This window comes from Dama dama, chromosome 30, assembly GCF_033118175.1.
Source record: "Dama dama isolate Ldn47 chromosome 30, ASM3311817v1, whole genome shotgun sequence".
Lineage (NCBI taxonomy): Eukaryota > Metazoa > Chordata > Mammalia > Artiodactyla > Cervidae > Dama > Dama dama.
This window is the reverse complement of record NC_083710.1, coordinates 82472868-82496848: the sequence shown is the minus strand read 5'-3', so window position 1 is coordinate 82496848 and position 23981 is coordinate 82472868.

Sequence of the window (23981 nt, the reverse complement as noted above, 5' to 3'; positions counted from 1 at the left end):
GCTAGCTCCCTTTTACTACCACCAAAAGATGCCGTCAACATCCGCCACGGCTCTTCTAAGAGCAACTTGCAAGGCAACCAAAGTTATCCACGTCTGGAACCTTGGGAAAAGCATAGTTCAGAACAACTCCACAGCACGGAAATGTTTACAACCATGCAATCAAATCCAAGTAGAGGGAAGGAAAACAGAGAAGATGTCCCCAGGTAATCATGTGATACCAGGACAGTCAGATGTTTTTGGTGAAAGGGGGTGGGGCAGTATGCCACCCTTTGCCTTAGAGACCAGGCATGTGATGGTGTCTCTGGATAAATCTTTAGAGTCTAAAGCAGTCAGCAAGCACTCTCATCTCTGAGTGACTGGCCATGCCTAAAGCTCCTGGAAGGTAACACCATTGCTTCCCTGTACCCTGCACAAAGCAGATCACAGTAGGAGCTCAACAAATACTTCTTGAAGCAGTCCTTTCCTCTAGAAGACCCATCATCATCAACTGACATAGACCTGATTGTTTAGATTGACAGATTTGTTCGTGAGTTGTATGGAAATAAAGTCTATTATTTTGTTTCTCTTAGTAGAAAACTTAAATGCATTCACTAGGGCTTCCCTGGTGGTGCTAGAGATAAAGAACTTGCCTGCCAATGCAGGAGACTTAAGAGATGCAGGTTCAGTCCCTGGGCCTGGAAGATCTCCTGGAGGAGGGAATGGCAACCCAGTAAAGTATTCTTGCCTGGAGAGTCCGATGGACAGAGGAGCCTGGAAGGATATGGTCCATAGGGTCGCAAAGAGTCAAACACAACCAAAGCAACTTGGCATGCATGTACACATGCATGCATTATAGTATATTTGAAAAATATGAACATCCAAAGGCACATCCCTGTGTATGATTTACTTTTTTGTGAATACATTGTCTGCATCTTGTCATATGATTGTTATCCTACACTATTGTTGACAGCTGCATAGCTTTCCATGAAATATCATTATTATTTGATCCAGTTATCATTGTTTAGCAACTAGAATAGTGAATGGATCAGAGCAATGGCTTAATATCTATTTTTAAAAGAATAAGTGAACTTAGTAGACATTTAGTTTTTCCTCCACTTTTCTATATTAAAAATAACACTGCTGCAAACATGTTTGTGCTTAAATTTTTATTTGTTCAATCATTCAGTCATGTGACCCCCATGGACTACATGACTTTTTTTATTTGTTCAATCGCTACTCTGTCATTCACTATCTCCCAGAGTTTGCTCAAACTCATGTCCATTGAGTTGGTGATGCCATCCAATCATTTCATCCTCTGTCATTCCTTTCTCCTGCCTTCAAACTTTCCCAGCATCCGGGTCTTTTCTAGTGAGTCAGTTCTTTGCATCAGTTGGCCAAATTATTGGAGTTTTAACATCAGTCCTTCAAAAGAATATTCAGGGTTGATTTCCTTTAGGATTGACTGGTTTGATTATCCTGCAGTCCAAGGGACTCTCAAGAGTCTTCTCCTGCACCGCAGTTCAAAATCATCAATTCTTTAGCACTCAGCTTTCTTTATAGTCCAATTCTCACACCCATACACGAGTACTGGAAACACCATAGCTTTGACTATAGACTTTTGTTGGCAAAGTAATGGAAGTGAACTTAGTAGACATTTAGTTTTTCTTCCATTTTTCTCTATTAAAAATAACACTGCCATGAACATGTTTGTGGTTAAATTTTTACGTATATACATAATTCATCCTTTGGATGAACTCCTGGAAGTTAAAATGCTGGTTGAAGAGTATAAATTTGCTGGATTTTAATCCCATTACCATAAAATTTTCTAGAGACTGCTAAGGTCCCCCTCACAGAAACAGTTTGCATTACTCAAAGTTGCCAACAGTTTGTTTCCCTAAGTGTCACCTTACAACTAAGGGGAAAAAAGATCTATTTTTCTCTCCTCTTGCTCCACAAGAAGAACCCAGATCTAAGTAATTAGGGCATATTCGTTATCAGGACATCTATCTATTAGATGTGAAATAAAGTGAGTCAGGGGGAAAATCCTTTACTTTTATTCACCAGGGACCAAAAGGAATGATTATAGGGTATGCAGTACTGTCCAGCCACACGAATGAGTAAATCGGATGCTAATGAACGTTTTGCTTCAGTCCATTTGGCCGTCTGTCCAGCAGTTTGTTTCAGTAACTGCCACAGAAGATGAACTGTGACTGCAATGTCAGTGGCATCTTGTGATTCACAGGCTATTGAGAACCAGAGAAACGTCATCTACTTCAGTCACCTGCCTTCAGGTAGGGCTGCATTGAAAATCTGCTGAACAGAATACATCCTGCAATTACACGCATTACTGCAAGGGACTGCTGGGGACCTCCCCAAGGAATTCAAAGGTGATATGCAAATCAACTAATGCTTAAATAGCCTAAAATTATCGAGCCACATTTGCAAATACTATCATGTTTAATTGCAAGCTCCTCCTTTTGTGTGGCACTTATATAATTCAAAGATAAAACCTTAAACACCTGGAAATGCCATCAGCACGGAGTTTCAAGACAGCACCGAAAATCTGTGTCACAAGCCATCCCGAGATCAAGTGCATTTCTTATATTTTTATGAATTCTGTCAAGTGAATATTAGAGCAGTTCCTTAACACCTTTGTTTTCTAAACATCAGCATGACCACTAAGATTATCCACTTCAATTACATGCAGTTTGTAAACTAGATTCTTTAATGCACACGTGAAGTGATCATTTTCAACTTATGTTCCCAAGACTGTGCATTTAGGCTCACAATATCCAGAACCAAAGGTAATTTAACACCTTTTCATTCCATCCCTACTTTAATCACACTGCTACTTTTTTTCATTACGTAATGACTTGCTGACCTAGAATATTTTTTTTGAGCACAGAAAATCTTAACAACAAAAATAATGACTCCAAAATTACCAAATGTGATTATGGGAACTATTTGATCTTACCACGTGAGAGACACATCAAAGGATGACAGCCCAGGCTTCACAGGGCAGAGACTTCTGGGATCAATTATTTCAGTTGTTAGAAAAGGGAGGGGGTGGAGGCTGGGAAAAGAGCTATCTCTGTTTCTCTTTCAGTTAGATATCATTCATAACTGACCGTATGTATCTCAAGATGTTTTTAATGTGTGAAACTTTATTTCTAGAGGGACATTATGTAATTTGATTAATAAATTAGCTGTGATAAAGGTGCCCTGATCACAGTATCTATGAACACAATAGAAGAAAAGCAAAGAGTCATTAGAATGCTGTGTGCCCAGTTGCTCAGTCGGGTCTGACTCTGTGATTTCGTGGACTGCGGCCCACCAGGCTCCTCTGTCCATGGGATTCTCCAGGCAAGAACACTGCAGTGGGTCGCCATGTCCTTCTCCAGGGGATCTTCCTGACCCAGGGGTTTAACTCACATCTCTTACGTCTCCTGCACTGGTAGGCGGATTCTTTACCACTAGTGCCGCCTGGGATGCCCCCAGAGAAATGCTGTGCTGTGATTAGTCACTCAGTCTCGTCCAACCGTTTGCGACTCCATGGACTGTAGCCCGCCAGGCTCCTCTGTCCATGGTAGCCTCCAGGCAAGAATTCTGAAGCGGGTTGCCATGCCCTCCTCCATGGGATCTTCCCAACCCAGGGATCAAACCCAGGTCTCCTGCATTGCAGGCGGATTCTTTACCATCTGAGCCAAACATGCTACAAGACGGTAATTGTACACTCTGCTGCTGCTGCTGCTAAGTCGCTTCAGTCTCGTCCAACTCTGTGTGACCCCATAGACGGCAAGCCCGCCAGGCTCCCCCGTCCCGGGGATTCTCCAGGCAAGAACCCTGGAGTGCGTTGCCATTCCCTTCTCCAAATTGTACACTCTACACTGCATATATGCAAGAGACGTAAGTGACACAGGTTCAATCCCTGGGTCGAGAAGATCCCCTGGAGAAGGGAGTGACAATCCACTCCAGTGTTCTTGCCTGCAGAATCCCATGGGCAGAGGAGACTCACTGGCTATTGTCCACAGGTTCTTGCAGCGTCAGACATGACTGAAATGACCTAGTACAGCACGCACACGTCATGCAGGGAACAGTCACACTGCTGATGGAAATGTGACCTTTATTTCTTAAATCACTGAAATGCCCTCTTTGGACCTATAAATGTGTCTTCTGACTCACCGATTCAAAAGACAAAATAGGAAAAAAAAAAAAGATTTACACTAGTTTCCAGATCGTTTTGACATAAACCCAATGAGATAGGTAGTATTGTCCACCATGTTTTACAGAGAAGGAAACTAAAGCATTGAATAGTTAAAAATAAATTGCCCAAAGCCATGGAGAAGAACTGAAACCCAGACTGTCGATTGCTAACCACTGGGCAATAATATCAGAATCTGATTCATCACACTTGATTGTCCATCAGCTGATAAATGAAGTCACTCTTTTTCATGTAGAGAGTAAAACTACCAGCATGACCTTGGGTGAATCACTTTGGCTCTGAACTTTTGTAACCTCACCTAAAGAAGAGTCTTAGATCGCTTTATGTTAGAGCTATCAAATGATCTTAAAGATATTGTTCAGGTCTGAGATTTTCAGGTTTTGTAATATTAAAAAATATCAATTATTTGAATAGCCATTTTATACAACTAAATCATTGACTGTGTCTGCATATTACTGTTTCCATTTTCCCAAAATGTTGGGCCAGGATTTCAAATAACATAAAGCTTTATAGGTTACCATTATCTACTGTCACAACAAAGTATTAATATATTAGATCATAATGCGGAGATGCCAAATTAAGTCAATAAAATGAATTTGAGCCACAATGAAAGGAATCATTAAATATAGATAGCTTAAAATATATCCCAGTGATTATGAATTTGCCAGTAAATGATTTGCTTCAAAGAGAAACTATGGAATGCATAAAACTCTATAAACTCCCCTTAAAACATGAAAAGATTTATCTTCCCAGAATTGTCTTGTGAAATATATTCTAACTAAGGGAAGAATTTTGTCAATCTGCTTTAAATGAATTGTTTTCCCACTAAAGTAGGTGAAATCAAGGGCAAAATGGATGTCCATTTTTCAGAGTCAGAGCCCATTTCCTGGGGAGAAGAGGACAGCTTCATTGTCTAGGGTTCTATCAAACACCCGGCAGTATGCAGTGACCACATCTAGAGATAGACTCCTGAAACATTTTTTTTTTAATTTTTCATTTTGTATTGGGATATAGCTGATAGTTTCAGTCTCAGCCACACACATATCTGTATCCATTCTTCCCCAAACTCCCCTCCCATCCAGGCTGCTACATAACATTGAGCAGAAACCCCTGTGCTATGCAGCAGGTCCTTGCTTGCTGGTTATCCATTGTAGGTATAGAAGTGTTTGTACACGCCCATCCCAAACTCCCTGACTGCCTCTGCCCTGCCTTCCTCCATGGTAACCATAAATTCATTCTCTAGGTCTGTGAACCTGTTTCTGTTTTGTAAGTAAGCGCATTTGTATCATTTCTTTTTAGAAAATATTCAGACGATATTTCTGTCTGACTTACTTCACAGAGTCCTGGAAACTTCTGCTTTCTCAACAAGATATAATATTACTTCTCAGATTTTTCCCAGTTACTTTTTAAGAATGGGTGGCTCTTGCCCCCTATAATTCCTTCCCAAACCCCTACACAAATGCACTGCATGATATATTGAGTTAATAGTTTGATACTTCGAAGCTAACAAAATGTTTCACATTTCAAACAAACTTGTGAGTCAGCTGAAGATAAGTAGACTGGAGCTCTAGAACTTTTGGAAATGGCTTTTCTAAAAAATCTGTATCTGAGAAAGAATGTCACTTCCTTCTCTCACTCTCTGGAATTGGACAACACACACGAATGGGCAGGAAACAAAGGATCAGACGAGAGGAAGAGTAACCCGCAGTGTCTTTTCCCCACGTCAAGACAATAACCATGAAGCCTTCACAAGTAGAGATGAGACCTACGGAGAGGTCCTGCTGCTCTGATCATGTCTTTGTTTCGCATGCAGTCGTGTCCAACTCGTTGCAACCCCATGGACTGTAACCCTCCAGGCTCCTCTGTCCAAGGGATTTTTCCAGGCAAGAATACTGGAGTGGGTTGCCAGTTCCTTCTCCAGGAGATCTTCCCAACCTAGGGATCAACCTGCCTCTCTTGGGTCTCCTGCATTGGTAGGTGGATTCTTTAGCACTGCACCACCTGGGAAGCCCTTTTCTTTGCTATAAAGAAAACTCATTCTCTGGTTCAATGGGCTGACTGATATCAAACACACTTCTTGGACAAGGCATGTAATAGTTTTTTTTTTAATGTATATTAGTATTTTCTAGACATAACAACAGCTATAGCAGCTATATGCCCTATGTTTGCATACATGCTTAGTTGCTTCAGTAATGTCCAACTCTTTGTGACCCTCTGGACTGGAGCCCACCAGACTCCTCTGTCCATGGGATTCTCCAGGCAAGAATCCTAGAGTGGGTTGCCATGCCCTCCTCCAAGTGATCTTCTTGACCCAGGAATCCACCTGCATCTCTAATGTCTGCTGCATTGATAGGCAGGTTCTTTACCACTAGCACCACATGGGAAGTATATGTCCTGAATACTATTTAAAATAAATGCACTATCAATCCTGAATCCCGTTACTCTACTTATTCCCATGAATGATTCATTTTATGTCCAAATAGTTGCATGTACTGTCTCCAGCTTCCCCTACAATCCATGATCAACATCTTGGTTTCTTTGAACACTCCATTATCTGCAGAAATTGATTTCATTTCAAGTTTCATTATCTGCACATTGTTGCAAAGCCTTTATGGTAAAGGTTTGAAAGAAACAAGTTTATATATTTAAAAGAACGCACTATCTCTTTTCAAAATCTCACTCTTCTTAACCTCCCAAACCTGCTGAACAATTATCTACATCTCTCAATGTGGCTCAGTGCCCTTTGCTTCCTTAGACTACAAAAGCAATCACAGTTTTAAAATTCTTCTGCTAAAAACTAATGACAATAAGCATAATAAAATGTCATTTGGAACAACAGGAGAGAGCTTAGGAAAACATCAGTATTTACAGGACAAGCCTCAGGTTTGCTGCAGCCAAGAGGTTGCATGGTTCTCCCCACCATGTTGACAAATACAGCAGCTGAGGCTGTTGTGCAGTAATAAAGGAAGCCCAGGAAGAGGTCAGGAGAAGGCTCCTGGCAGGGTTTGGAGCTTATTGCCTTCCAATAAAAATAATCACCTGCTCTGCAGACCTGCAAAGTCATACCCGACAAGGCCTTCTTGCCCAAAAGTCTACACTCTGGGAACCCTCATGGAGTGCCATCCAGAGAGCCGAGGAAGAGTACTGGGTCCGCAAAGCTATGGCTTTTCCAGTAGTCACGTACAGATGTGAGAGCTGGACCCTAAAGAAGGCTGAGCAACAAAAATTGATACTTTCGAACTGTGGTGCTGGAGGAGACTCTTAAGAGTCCCTTGGATAACAAGGACTCTCTGTTATCCAGTCCATCCTAAAGGAAATCAACCCTGAATGTTCATTGGAAGGACTGATGCTGAAGCTGAAGCTCCAATACTTTGGCCACCTGATGTGAAGAACCGACTCATTGGAGAAGACCCTGATGCTGGGAAAGATTGAAGGCAGGAGGAGAAGGGGACAACAGAAGACAAGACGGTTGGATGGCATCACCAACTTGATGGACATGAGTCTGAGCAAACTCCAGGAGATAGTGAAGGACAGGGAACCCTGGCGTGCTGCAGTCCACGGGGTCACAAAGAGTCAGACACGACTTAGCGTCTGAACAACAACAATAATGTACTAAATGCATGTCTCTCTTAGAGCACGTATCTGAGTGTATCACAAATATTTTTATATGTATCTTCCGTCCTTAACGGGAAGCACTTAGCATGATCCCTGGCACAAAGTGCATCCTCATTCACTGTTTGCTGTCGAATGAATAATGACTAACTAGTGGTCCTATTCCAAAGCATATCCATGATGACTACATTGACACCCGGTGGAATTTTGTCTGCTTTAAAACTCACAACTGTGGTGTTTAATCCACTTTAAAATTGCTTTGGTACCTTGAATATTTTTGCATCTTCTCTTTCAAGTTTTTACAGCTGCATCTGGAATATAGTTTCAATATGATTCGTATATTCACTGCAAATTTAATTCATCCCACAATATTAGAAGATTGGATGGAAAAATATTTACACTATAATCATTATTTGGAAACAAGCTGCAAAATATTTGAGGAGACATAATTTTATGTATGCTATACCCCATCTGCATGAGAAAGTTTTATTCACATTTCTAAATTGTTTATTATAAGGTTTAGTAAGAGCGTATCAACTACCAGCTTGGATTGTAAAGTTTAGTGGCATATTCCACAACAATGGGGGTGGGGTTGGTAACCTTTTCTGTAAAAAAGCCAGATAGTAAATATTTTAGGCTTTTCATGCCATATCGTCCCTGTTGCATATCCTTCTTTGTTTGTGTGCGTGCGCACATGCACACACTTGACAATCTTTTAAAAACCTATAAGCCACTCTTAGTTTAAATGCTATAAAAAATTTTACAACAAATTTTTTAAAAGACCATTAAATACTAGACTGGATTTTTCTCACAAGGCATGGTCTGCCTTGTGAGAATCCTTGCTTTACAACAATCCTTGCTTTACAACAGTTGTTTATATCCTACTAATTATTTTGTTATATCCTGATTTATCAAGTACATTGTTGGGTGAGTCTTAAATAAACCAAGTGGTGCATATGTTTTCTACTTTTTCAATCTTTCAAAGGTAAAATCAACAAGACTTATTGACCAGTCATCATGCTAAGAGGGAGAACACATCATCTAAAATTACTGTAGATTTTCAATATAATGGATTTGTTGAAAACGGTGAAGAACATATCTGAAGTGGTAGACACAGATTTTAACTTAATATGACATCCATATCTTTCCAAACATAGCTTTGAGGCTTACATTGTGCTGAATTTGGAAATAAGGGAAGATCAAAATTTTTGGAGGAGAGAGGCCCTTATAACATATTGTGGTGGAGATATGCAGTAGATTGATGAATGTTAGTCTTTAGAAGAGAATCTTGCAAACTATAAGCATGTTATTTTTGTTGTTCAATTGCTTTTGTCCAACCCTTTGTGACCCCATGGACTGCAGCACACTAGGCTTCCCTGTCCTTTATTATCCTCCAGAGTTTGCTCAAACTCATGTCCATTGAGCGGGTGATGCCATCCAGCCATCTCATCCGCTGTCATCCCCTTCGCCTCCTGCCCTCAATCCTTCCCAGCATCAGGGTCTTTCCCAATGAGCTGGCTCTTCACATCAGGTAGCCAAAGTATTGGAGCTTCAACTTCAGTATCAGTGCTTCCAATGAAATTATACGCATATAGGCAATATTTTAAACCAGGAGGGTGGATAATAATGCCCACACTTAATGAAGGTGTAAGAGGAGAAGAATCAACAGCTATAAAGACAACTTTGCAGAACCTGTGAGGGTTCATGTAGGACACAATAAGATAACCCCAAACCACGGAAGCAATGGTTTCATCTCTAAAGTTCAGAAATGCTCAGCTGGTCTATGTGTCCCTAGAATATGTTCTAAAAGATGTGGTGGGAAAGAAATGGCTAAAGGTCGAACAAAACAATCCAAACTTTGTTTATCTAAATCCCCTTGGTGTTGAAGAAAGCTGAATGGCGTTGACAGCTACTGTTCTCTGCAGGCACCACTTTCAAAAAAGTTTTGGCTTATTTAGATAGACTGTCACTGATTAAGAGAGTTATTTCATTTTCTGGTTTTCATGCTTAGAATCTATCTTTAAATAGCTATGTACACAAGATGTATAATAAATGCTCATTGAGGGAGAATACTACCATTTTCCCATAGTCCTATGGAAATTGATTCAGCTCTTTCTCGCATTTTTTCCAAGTATATAAAAATGCAGAGGTGGTCTTCAAGTAATTTTCATTTAGGTTCTTTATAGTGAATGCTCTTTATTATCATTTACTGTTAATGACTAACGGTTACCTTTGCCTTGTGTTGCTCTCTAGAATTACAGAAACTCCTTGAGGAACTTAGTGGCCACAGTTCAAAGTTATAGGATGAACAGTAGTCATTACGCTGTACATCTTAAATGTGTCCAGTGCTTTGTAACAATTAAATCTCAAAAAAAAAGGGAAGAAAATAAACACAACAAAACAAAATTATAGAATGTGCAGTGTATTTTAAAGAAACGTGTTTAATGGAGAACGGTTTAAAAAACAGCTTTCCCTGTAACTGCTAAACTCACACCTTCTTGACCAACAGTGAACATTTTTCATTCTTAAAAGAATGTATCAGGTGAAGATTGAATGAAAATGTAAGAGGTGATTAGATTTATGTTTCTCCTCACCCAAAGCTGACAATTTCAGAATTAAAATTTGAATCTGTCTTTGCTCTTGGGTTGGGTTCTAATACTGTATAATTTCATGGACTAGCTTTTCCCTACCTTTCAAATTACAAAATGGAACATTGGCACGCAAAGGTCATCTCAGCCGGCCATTTTTTCACAAAACATGGCGCAGTGACATTTGAATTCAACCTTATGTCTACTGAACTACTCACTAGACTTACTTTGACAGATCTGAGTATGATGGATGCAGATTTCCATCCAAAAGGTTTGGCTAGGCCTCAGAGTAATATAACCTTTCTTAAAGGTTATTTTTAACCACTTGCTAAAAATTCCTGGAGGAAAGAAAAGTGACGTGCCCTTTAGTAAAAATGAATACAATAATATACCTACAATTGATACCACTGCAGTCAAGTTTGGCCAATTGCCCGAATAAGAACCAACTCCTTAATAGCCAGGGGCTGTCCACTTCTGGCCTGGCACCTTGAAAAGGGACTAAAACTAAAGATTATGCAGAGACTGGGCCACAGTCTAACTCTGAAACATAGAGAAGGACGGGGGAAAAACATAAGGTAGTTTTTGCAAACCCTTCATTAAATTGTCAATTAGCTCTGATACTGTTTTTACAAAGTCAAATCAAATATAATGCAATGGATTTATTCATTAGGAATCTCATTGACTCAGTGAAGGTTAATCTAACAGTTAAACAGTGTTTGGTTTTATTTTCAAAAGATTTTAATACGATTCCATCTCTGAGAGATAAAGTGGAATTAAGAAGTATAGCAATCAGTACATTGACTGGACCAGCAAAATTAGCAGCACTCCATTTGAGATAATAGCTGAAAATTATTTCCCAAATAAGACTCCATGTACTCTCATAATTTGTTAGCTATCGGTTAGGAAAAAAGGTTGTACAAATATAATTAATCTTCTTGCTCATGGGGTTTTGGTAATGCAGATTTCATTTTGACAACATCAAAGCCAATATATTGCCATTTCAAATGCATGGCTAAAAATGTATTATTCCAGGGTTCTCCAGTTATTAAGGTAATAATTTTTTTTTTAGACAAATTAGCAGCAGCGCCATGCTGGCTACACGCAGCTTGGACTGTGTGTTTCTGGGTTCGGGTGAATGGGTGGCATTGAGCAAGGCTTTCTCTATGAATCCTTCTTCCCTCACCACGTGGCAGCTATGGGTAGAGACGATGCCAGGAGACGACTCTGAGGAAGACTTACCCCTCCTGGGAAGATGTCTCCCACCTCTTCAGAGTAGAACTAGAAACTGAGGCTCTGGCCCAGCAGAGATGCTCAGAGAGAAAGATGTAAACCCAGATTATATAGGAAGAGCTTCTGAATGGCACCATCCTTCTGAGATCAAGGTCAAGCCTTTGTCAAGGGCCATGTAATCTTTTTCAATATTCCTACTCAAAAGAAGCAAACCACTCTATTTCATCCGTTTCTTCTTTGTAGGACATTAGGTATATTTTACCTGCTACTTTACAAAAAGGAGAATATTTCTTCAAGCCCATTTAACTAGTGTAAAAAGTTAGAAAAAAAATGCCCATATTTTGAGCATCCATCACTCAGAAAAATCCCTGCCATACCCTTTTGCTTAAGCTACCTATGAAGCATTAGTATTGTTATTTTTTCTAACAAATCCACTTACTATCAGCATCTCTGAGGTCTCTAAGCTTAAGTCTGCCTCTATTGTGAAATACATATGTGAGAACTCATATTTAAAATCACTTTAAAAACCCACCTTTAAAATGAGTGTTCTAGTTTTTTCATTAGATGTGCTAAGTCACTTCAGCCCTGTCCAACTCTTTGTGACCCCATGGACTGTAGCCCACCAGGCTCCTCTGTCCATGGGATTCTCCAGGCAGGAATACTAGAGTGGGTTGCCAGGCCCTCCTCCAGGGGATCTTCCCAACCCAGGGATCGAACTTGTGTCTCCTTATATCTCCTGCATTGCAGGCAGGTTCTTTACTATGAGTGCTACCTGGATAATGCAGCCTTAAAGAAAGTTGTAAAGACTGAAAATGCTCACTAGAGGTTTTTAAACCAGTTTCCTTTCTCATACTTTGGGTGCATGGAAGCAGAATTTTTAGGAAAAAAAAAAAAAGGATAGGATGTCTGATACATTTCAGCACATAAAGTTACCGTGTGAGTAAGCTTCTTATTTTATGGAGTTTTCTAAACAGCACAGAGCATATCTTTAAATGCATTAAACACCGTCAATAAGACTGTTGTGACATACCAGTTGGCACACACACATTTACTTCTGAAATGCACATTGTACTTTGAGGGTTCTGTGAGACTTCCCATGTCCACAGTATCACCAGAGTTCATAAACACCCCAGCTCCAAATTATTAAACTCTAAACGTACAAGGGCTGGGTCTGTCAACTATGAACATTATTGTAGGTACACAGGCCCCAGGCACAAAGAAATTGACTTGGGTTGAAACAATGTTTGCAAAAAGTAGCATTTTAGTAAACATGACATTTAAAATCTTTTGGATATAATTTTGTAGCTTTTTATGTACTAGAAATTTTATCGTTTGTGAATTTAAGTTTCCCCAGAAGGCATTAAACTGTATAGACTTTATGATAAATATGGATGGATGGATGGATGGATGGATTAATGGATGGATGGACAGACAGATGAATGGATGGACTGGTGGATGGACACATAGAAAGATGGATAGATAGGTGGATGGATAGATGGATGGATGGAAGGATGGGCACACCATATGTGCAAGACAGGCTATAAGAAAACTGTACTAAGTAGAAAATCCCATGCCCTTTCCAGAGCTGACCATTGAAATAACAGAACAGAAATGAAGGCAGAAGCCCCTTTTACTGAGAGATAATCTTACATATTTTGGTCTTGGTAGGAGAGAACCTTCTTGATGAAGAACTTTTTCCAATGAAGAATTACATTCAAAAGGACTGGGATGGTACTAAAAATGAACTGAGGAAAGACAGGAGATTAGTTTGGAGATGAGGATGGGTGGAACTTTAAGTCCTTTGTAGAGCTAACTTAAACTTCATAATACAGGCAATCCGGAAAAAGTAAGGGTTTGTGATGGAAGATTTTCCTTGCATGTTAGGGAGATAATTTTAGCAGTAGTACAGAGAAGAACTAATTCAAATAGGAAAGGCTGAAACACTATGCAAAGATGATGCAGGAGGAATGCAGAGAAGAGGCCAGACCTAGGGACATTCCTTAAGTCCAGTGGATAGGTCACAAAGGCCAACTAAAGGAAAAGAACAGAGGAGGGAAGTGCATTGCAATTCAGTCGCTCAGTCGTGTCCGACTCTTTGCAACCCCATGGATTGCAGCACGCCTGGCTTCCCTGCTCATCACCAGCTCCCAGTGCTTGCTCAAACTCATATCCAGTGAGTCAGAGGAGGGAAAAGAGTCTGTAAAAACTAGTGTCTCCAGCCTTTGGCACTGGATGCATGGTTAAATCATAGGGAGTTCAGGAGAAGAGGTCAGTAATACAGTAGGAGTAGGATTTAGGCTAATTGTTTAAATGCTCATATTGAAGTAACTGTGAAACATTCAAGGCAAGAAATGTCTTCCCATTTCTGGAAATACGCTTTTGTCATTTCCGAGGCTGCTTTTGTGTATTGTGTAGGTGTGTGGGTGTGGTGTGTTAGTCGTTCAGTCGTGTCCGACTCTTTGCAACCCCATGCACTCTAACCCGCCAGGCTCCTCAGGCAGATTCCTTACCATCTGAGCTACCAGGGAAGCCCTTGTGTATCTATGAGGTATCACCAAAGTCACCAGCCTGAAGAACAGGTGAAGAGAGAAGGGGATCACGCCCATGAAAGTTAAAAAGATCTTGACAAGGGAGCCAGAAGTATTATCAAAGTCCTATCGGAAAAATCAGGATAGGCCGGTGTCTAGAACCAAAGAAAAAGTGGGTTTTTAAGAAATAGGAGATGAGCAACTCAGTCACATGGTTTGGGGAAAAAATAAGAACACTCTAGTCCCAAAGTAGCACACATTTTGCAGACAGAAAGTTAAGTGCCGTTAAACACAGCAGTTTCAGTATGTTTGGGGAAGGTTTGACTGTAACATGCCCTGTGGTGAATGAACATAGAATTGAACAGAATGAATTCCCTTAATTCATTTCTTCATTCAATCACTCTATCGATATTAATTGATCACCTACTACATGCCAAGCACTGTTCAAGGGGCTGGGGATATGGCAATGGACATAGTTAAGCCCCTTTTCCTTACATTCTGATCTGCAGATCCTTCCAGAATATTTGTCATGAGTAGTGGAAATAAAGACAAGCTCATGCTTGTATAGGAAGACAGAGTGGAGAGGAAGATTTTGGTTATCAATTAATAGTTTATTTATTTTTCAGTGGAGGATGATTACTTTACAATACTGGGATGGTTTTTGCCAGACATCAACATGAATCAGCCATAGGCTTCCATGTGTCCCCGCCCTCCTGAATCCCTGCTCCCACCTCCCTCCCCACCCCATCCCTCTAGGTTGTCCCAGAGCACAGGCTTTGGGATCCCTGCGTCATACATCGAACTTCCACTGGCTGTCTGTTTTACATATGGCAGTGCATATGTTTCAATTGCTATTCTCTCAAATCGTTCCACCTTCTCCTTCTCCCACTGAGTCAAAAAGTCTGTTCTCTAAGTGAAAAGTGAAGGTGTCGCTCAGTCGTGTCCGACTCTTTGAGTCCCCATGGACTATACAGTCCATGGAATTCTCCAGGCCAAAATACTGGAGTGGGTAGCCTTTCCCTTCTCCAGGGGATCTTCCCAACCCAGGGATCAAACCCAGGACTCCAACATTGCAGGCGGATTCTTTACCGGCTGAGCCACAAGGGAAGCCCTTATGTCTGTGAAGGGGAAGATTTTAAGGATGAAGGAATTTTGAGCCCATTTGAGGCCAAAGGAAGATAGAGGAGAGGAGATAGATAAGGACCCCGAGGGCTAGGGGAGCAGTAGGCCTCCCAACCCGCAGTGAGGTTCATCAGGCTCCTGAATTGTCCACCTGTGGTCACTGCAAATTCCTAAGGTTGAGTACATGGGGGCTGAGCTTCATAGCTCTTTGATGACCCTGACATTACCACGTGTGGGACCGGACTGGTGAGAGGACTTTGCCATCTGTGTCATCAGTTGCCACACAAGAGCCTTGGAAGATAGAAGAGCCGGCACCCAAGGAGAACTCACAAAATTCCCCTCACGTTGACCTTGGTCTACAAGAACACACCCCATCTCTGGGCTCAGCATCTCCCATGGAAGGAAGCCACTTCCCAGAAGCATCTACACTTTAATTTAAAAGCTTTCAGTGGCATATCTACCACAGAGTTTTGCACACAGGACGCAATGGCAGCTTGAACTGATTTGAATGGACTAGAAAACTCCTAGTAGTGATCACTGCTACCCAAGAAGGAGTACTTTCACCAGATTCTATGTCAACTACCTTCTTCAGCACTTTATTATTTTTTTTTAATATTTATTTGCTTATTTGGCTGCACCGGGTCTTAGTTGCAGCATGTGAGATCATCTATCTTCCTTGTGGCATGAGTGATCTTTAGTTGTGGCATGCAGAATCTCAGAACCAGAGACAGTACCTGGACCCCTTGCATTGGGATCACAGAGTCTTAGCCTCTGAACCACCAGGGAACTCCTTTCCTTAGCACTTTAACAACCAACTTTAATAACAGCTGTATCCAGGGGCTGTTCTAGGGTATAGCGGTGGAGGAATTATGCTCCTTAGTACACCGTGTGTTGTGTGCATCCGTGGTTGCAAGCTTCCCTTCCTGGTTCAATTTTTTTTTTTTTTTTTTTTTGCTCTCTTGTCTGTGTTCTTACATCAGTTCCACTCTCTTCCAGTAGATACATACCTTCTCTAGCGTGTTTGAAATAGATCCATCCGAAAATATGCATGGATCCTGGAAAAATTCACAGTGCTCTGATTGTGTTGCTGATTTACATAAGGAGACTTGTGCACTAAATTCCTCCTACCTTTTCATTGCAGCCTGATGTTTTTTAAATCCATCCATGTTGCTGAATGCATAGTCTGTCACCATAATGGAAATGAGCTCAATTACAAACAGGAAAGTGAGGAATGAGGTCAGGATATCAAAGAGGCTTCAGGACTTCATAAACTCTTCTCCCAGCTTCCTGACCTTACAACCACCATGTAAGAGACGCTGAACGCAGATACACAAATCCAGCTGAATGAAGCCAGCACGGAGGATCACAGCGTCCACGGGGCCCTTTACCCACTTTCTCTGGTCTCAGCTTAACCACCTACCAATGTGAAAGCTGTTACTGTGTTTCTCTTCATCTTTTCACCTTTTGCTTTTTCTCCAAAGTCAACAGGCTAAACACCTCCTTACACTCCCATGCATCATTTCCCATGCATCGTTCTACATTCAAACTGTTACAGAGACTTTAGTATTTTTTATGTGTTAGGAATTTGATGTTTCTTTTGAACTGCTAATGCATCTATTAGAATTTTTTCAGTGTTTTTGCTATATTTCAGTGATATCACTATTTCAAATATATCACTATGATATATCTCAGTTTCGATCCCTGGATGAGTAAGATTCCCCAGAGAAGAAACAGCAACCCACTCAGTATTCTTGCCTGGGAAATCCCATGGACAGAGGAGCTTGGTGGGTTACAGTCCATGGGGTCACAAAAGAGTTCCACATGACTGAGCGACTAAATAACAACAATGTGATATGTCATAACTATGGTGGAAAGGAATATAAGGAACCATATAAAATCAAGTAGCCATGAAGAAAAGCTTGACATTTCTGGCTATATAAAAATTTAATATACAATTGCATATAATTATATAGCCTGGGAGAAATTTTTTGCAATGCATATAATAAGTAAGTGATTTATAACTATAGTGCACATGTGGGTTTTAATTCAAATCAAAATGGAAAAGATAATACATTGGACAAGTAGACTAAAGAAACTAACAAGCATCACAAAAAGAAAAAAGAAAAATGGCCATAGGACACAGGAAAACCTGTTCAAACTAATTAGCAATGAAAGGGATGCAAATGAAAACAACGAGGGAACATTTTTCACCTTTCAGGCGGCTTAAGGCAGTCGGAAAAGCACCTCCTTGATTAACGGTTATGCCTCGAGAGGGGAGAGTCGGGAAAGAGACAAACATGGCCCACAACTCTCTTATTCTCTGCAGTGTATCATGGTTCACCGTAAGTATGCATTCTTCAGGCGACTGAGTTTTTTATAGACATGTAATGAAAAAGTCATTATGGGCTAATATACACGACCAAAAGAGGCTTCATAGGAGATGTTTGGGCTTGAAGGATAAAGAAGGACTTAGGGCATCTGGTTCTCGATCGACTGAGGGCATCGTTGTTCACTCAGGGATGTTTGGAGACGTCTGTGGTTACTACAAGGGGAGGATGGTACCGGGATCTAGTGAGTAGAGAGGCCGGGGATGCTGCAAAAACAACCGACAGGGCATCCACCCCTCCCAGAGAACCACCCAGACCAGACAATCACGAGAACTGTGCTTGAGAAGCCCCGACTTAGAGAAAGGGCCGCTGCACATTTCCAAAGGAGAATGGCTGGAGGAAAGCCATGGAGGAGAGGATGTCCAGTGTGGATCGCCGACCCCGTCTACACCAGCTCTGCTGGAGCAGATCACTCAGGTGTTCTCGGGAGTCTGCTCAGCGCTGCACCGATGCACTCCCAAGAAAGCTGGACTCTTCAGGGCACCAGGCACAGGGAAATGAGAAAAACAGCATTAAAGCTGTTTTGCTTGGCTTGCGTTACTCCAGCCTTCTTCCATTTGATTTTATACCCTATGATTATTTAAAAGGTTTCCATTTTAATCAAGACTATTTACTGCATTTTAGATGTCTGTTCTGCATAAAATAATACCACATGTATATAATACCATTTTCAATGTTCAATTTGATGCCTTTTTAAAAAATGGGATTCACACACACACACAAAAATTAGTAAATACTCTGTTCTATCTGATACATTGGATTAGTGAGGCCTCGCATGAGGGAAAAACGACTGAAAGAATAAAACACTGATTTTTAGTGAAATTTCTGCCATAGAATGTCAAAATACACTCTGGCAAGTGATTTCCATGCAGTTGGTGAACCTGGGAATCACTGGAACCAAAGCCACTGATCAAGAAAATAACTATTTGAATTCAAGTAGATATTCGTGCCATTGCAACAACTTTGCAGAATAAGATTTTAGTCCAGATTCTCCAGGAAGCTCCTCTAAGTTAACTGGGAAAAAAAGCAGACAGATGTGACTTCTTTTGTCAAACATCTTTTCAGGTTCTGCTACTGGCGGATGATTTGGTAGCGAGGAAGTCATGCTTTGTCGATACATTTTTTTTAATGATTTAACCAGGGTTGTCAGCATACAGAGGATGAGACACAACTGTTTACATTTCACAAGCATATTTCTGGGCTGTGCTGTGACTCTCCCAAGATTTCAATCCCCAATTACCTAGCTTGCTGGGGATACTGTCCAAAAAGCCTCTTTGATTTACCAGGGTAAGCCCGTGGTTTGACAGAATGTACCAATAAATTGCAAAGTCTGGGCTAACCTGGCAGATACTCTAAGCAAATGCTTCTCAGTAGTCCAGTGGGACCTTTGAAACATCGTCAGCAACTGGAGAAAGAGAGAAGAGACATCCATCTCCCCTAGCCAAGGCAGCTACAAATGCAGGAGTTGTTAGCTCAGCTGAAGAGAGCATCACGTTAAAGGGACCAAGGTCTCCCAGCTGACTGCTGATTCTCTTTTGTTGCATGACGGCAGAGTCTACATCAGTAAAACTCCTTGGGCTCAAGGGAACCCAATGGAAAGTTGCAAATGAAACTAAACATAAATAGGACATGGAAGATTATAATCCCTTTAGCTGGATTAGGAATGCTGGTGGCTTGATGGCAAGGAATCCGAGTGCCAGTGCAGGACACGTGAGTTCAACCCCTGGTCCAGGGTGATCCCCTGAAGAAGGAGATGGCAACCCACCCCAGTAACCTTGCCTGGAAATCCATGGGAATCCCATGGAGGAGCCTGGCAGGCTACAGTCCATCAGGTTTCGAAAGAGTTGCATAGGACTCAGCACATAAACAACAAAATGTACCCAGAACTCCATTAACTAATCCTTCTTCCCATAGCATTTTTCTGAATTTTTCCTACAAATCTGCATTCAAATGGAAATCATTTTGTAGAAAAGAAAAAAAAAAAAGATACTTCTGTGAAAATAGAAAATTGAATAAAAATGAAATGCCCAATTTGTGTACCACCGCCAAGATAAGCAACTTTTCAATGAATTTTTTTTTTTACCTATCTGTTTTCTCATCTTCATAGAAATAGCCAAGACTGAAAAGTGGAATTAGAAAGAAGAAGGAGAAGGTCCATGTGCTATACCTTGTATGTCACCTCCCTTTCTTCTCTTCCTGATAACGAAATGATTCGTGATCACAGTCACCTACCAGAGAGTTCGCCTCACCCCAAATGCTTAAAGAGCACCCTCACAATGAAATTGAGCAAGGCACCGGGGTCCTTTCCCTCCACATCCTCAGCCCGCCTTTTGTGTGTGGGGAAGCTTCAGCCGAAGAATGTTTGATCAGGAAAGTGAGAAAATGCAGAAGCAAAGAAAAGCAGTCCAACAGGGCAAAGCAATAATAATGTAGTCAAATGGCAACCCGCTCCAGCATTCTTGCCTGGGGAGTCCCATGGACAGAGGAGCCTGGCGGGCTACAGTCCACGGGGTCACAAAGACTCAGACACAACTGAGTGACTAACACACAAGCCAAGTCAAGGACCTTTAGTCCCTCCTTAGTGGCTATAGATAATAATCAGAGCCTCATCCTGTGACCCTCTTACAGATACTGAAACCCCCACCAGGTGGAAGAAGTTAACTACGTGATGACCGGACTATAGCCATGACATGCTGTTGCTGCTGCTGCTAGGTCACTTCAGTCATGTCCGACTCTATGCGACCACATAGACGGCAGCCCACCAGGCTCCCCTGTCCCTGGGATTCTGCAGGCAAGAACACTGGAGTGGGTTGCCATTTCCTTCTCCAATGCATGAAAGTGAAAAGTGAAAGTGAATTCACTTAGTCCTGTCTGACTCTTAGCGACCCCATTGACTGTAGCCTACCAGGCTCCTCTGTCCACGGGATTTTGCAGACAAGAGTACTGGAGTGGGGTGCCATCGCCTTCTCCGAGCCATGACATAGGCTGCCACAATTCTGAGAATTGGCCTCAAGGAAATGGATACAAACTGACCCTGGAACTGAAGGGTACTCAAACCATCAACATGACGCTGGTGAGACCACCGATGACCAATTTCCAGGTGACTGTCAGAGCTGACTGTGCTGTTTCTGCAAGTAGCCCCCTCCCTCTGTCTATAAAATCTCTGCCCAATAATTATCAGTAAGTCCATCCTTCCTCCACCCCAGGTGCCGGCATCCAAAATAAAGCAAACTTTCCTTTCCACCAACCTTGCCTCTTCACTGACTTTTGAGCGGCAGGCAGACAGAACCCACTTTTGGTTACAATAACTTACTTCTCCAAGCATGCTCCATGAGCCAAAGCTCAACATCACTTGGAATTGTTAGAAATTCAGACTCTCAGGCTCCTCCCAGATACAGTGATTCATAATCAGCTTATTGGCAGTATGCCCAGGTGACTGTGACGTGTATGAAAGTTTGAGAAGCACTGCCCTAATAGAGACCGAGAAAATGACCAGCGGGGCGGCTCATCCAGGTCACATTTGTGGGGTCACCTGTCCTCAGCAGCCATTCCTTGAGGTGCCAGCCACCTGCTTTAGAGGTAGACCACACCCAGTGGTGTTTGGTGGTTGACCTGTTGGATGAGATTTCTTTTTGGAGCTTCTCAGCATTTCATGCGGTGTCACAGACACTGAGATGTCTAAAAGGTCAGCAGGAGAGAGCAACCAGCAAAGCGTTTCCAGTTCAATGTGCTCCTTCACCCATGAGTGAAAATCAAAGGCTGCCATTGAATACAAGCCTGACACACTCTGGGCTTCCCTGATGGCTCTGGAGGTAAAAGAATCCGCCTGCAATGCGGGAAACCTGGGTTCGATCCCTAGGTTGGGAAGATCCCCTGGAGGAGGGCATGGCAACCCACTCCAGTATTCTTGCCTGGAGAATCCCATGGACAGAGGAGCCAGGACTACAGTCCATGGGGTCGCAAAGAGTCGGACATGACTGATTGACCAAGCACAGAACAGCACACAGATGATAACCTATGTACTTGTGGACTCACCAGGTAAATGTAAATGGCTTACCCGTAGTATCATGTGAAGGACTCACAGCGTGTAAAATTGCCATGGAAGCTGTTGTCCTGTGGACTGCATGGTGGAAAGCATCATTTTGTGATTGACCTTGTTGGCTAACTCACTCCAGTATTCTTGCCTGGAGAATTCCATGGGCACAGGAGCCTGGTGGGGTCACAAAGAGTCAGACATGACTTAAACAGCTAGGCACAGCATAGCTAATAAAAAATAGTCCTGAAACACTCTGGGGCTTCCCAGGAGGCACAGTGCCAGTTCAGGAAGAAATCTCACAGACAGAGGAGCCTGGAGGGCTCAAAGTTCGTGGGGTCGTAAAAGAGTCGGACACTACTTAGTGACTAATGCAGGAGACGCAAAAGCTGTGGGCTTGATCCCTGGGTCAGGAAGATCCCCTGGAGTGGGAACTAGCAACCCACGCCAGTATTGTTGCCTGGAGAATCTTAAGGACAGAGGAGCCTGGCAGGCTGCAATCCACGGGGTCGCAAAGACTCAGACACGACTGAGCACACCCACACATGGCACTTTTTAGTCTTCGACAGAGTCTCATACACAACTAACCTTTCTCAAAACTTCAGAATCAGTGATTCCACACAGGACCCGGGAAAGCCCACTGAATACATTACCTTTCTAATGAACACTTATTGAAAGAATCGGTTCAAAATGAGGTATAGAGTATTTCCACATTTTAAAGCCTAATCCCAAGAATAAAATGATTTTTAAGAAAAGGAGCAAAGACTTAATAGACCCAAGACCACAGGACATGTAATTCAGTATCCACAGCTCAGCCCCTGGGTGTCAGGGTTTAATGAAGGACACATATATGGTTAGAAGTTCACTTGTTTTCATTTGAAACATACATCTTTCCTGGAAACGCTGAGTGTGTAGGACTCATTTCTAACCTACATTCTCACTCTCACTGCTCTGTCCTCTCAGGGTTCTGTTTTTGTTTTTTTTTAAATTATCCTTTAGACTTAACAGTGTTATGCTATGCTGTGTCTTTTCAGAGACAGACAAAAATCAGAACAAAGGTCATAAAAAATAACAAGGGTGATTTCTTTGATCCGGCCATGATCAATCAAGATGATTTTTGTTTTATTTCTTCTTGGGTGGTAGTCTGTTGCAAGCACTCCTTGGTTAGGAAGATGGATTCTTCCATGTCTGCTCAGGCTAGCTCCTGTCCTCCATGCAGACATCCGACTGCTATGTGTTGGAATACAGATACATGTGCACTAAAGCTGCATGCTCCCAGGGCAAAGGAAGGGGGTCCCTATGGCGCCAGGGTGGAAGTACTTACTGAAGAAATAAGCAGATGAGTTACTATGAAAGGAGGCTAACAACTCAGCTGGCAGCCTCACCCTTCAGACCAGCCAGCCCCACTCCTTTCTGCCTGTCTGTCTCTGCCACAGGCCACCACCACACATTCCATGGTGATTTTCAAAAACATTGTTAGAGGAGGTTTATGTCTCTTCTGATTTGGCAGACACGCTGTATATTTACTGCAATGAAAGAACACTGTCATTAAATCCACCAACAGCTGACAGTTGGAAAAGGAATTCCAAAGTGGAAATCCCCACTGGTGACCTTTGATCATCACAAAGACGAGAACGCTGTCTGACCAATTCTTGTAAGAAAAGGGAAGGACGGCAGCTTAGCCTGCACTGAGTTTGTCCTGACTGCAGAAACTGGAAAGCAGATGCCTGTGCTGAGGAAAATTTCAGAAAAGATTCAAGCAGATTCTGCCTCTTTGTGGGAAAATACATTGACAATAACTTTAGCAGGGTTGATTTTGGGTCCTGGACCTCTGATAAGATTTGGTGTTAATTTTTCTTCAACCAAGTGAAAAGTGAAAAGTGTTACTCAGTCATGTCTGACTCTTTGCGACTCCATGGACTGTAGCCCACCAGGCTCCTCTGTCCATGGGATTTCCCAGGCAAGAATACTAGAGTGGGTTGCCATTTCCTTCTCCAGGGGATCTTCCCGACCCAGGAATTGAACCCGGACCTCTTGCATTGAGGGCAGATTCTTCACCATCTGAGTCACCAGGGAATCTCTTCTTCAATCAAAGATTTCTCTAAACACGTTGGTCTTGACTTCTTATCAGAAACTTGGGCAAGTTGACATCTCCCTGAGATTCATCTCTTTTCAAGATGCAGACCAAAATTTTCAATATCAACTTTAGGCATTTGGAATTTATTTTAGTTATTTACGATTCTAATGGCTACTAGTTTATTCAGAAGTTGACATCTGTAA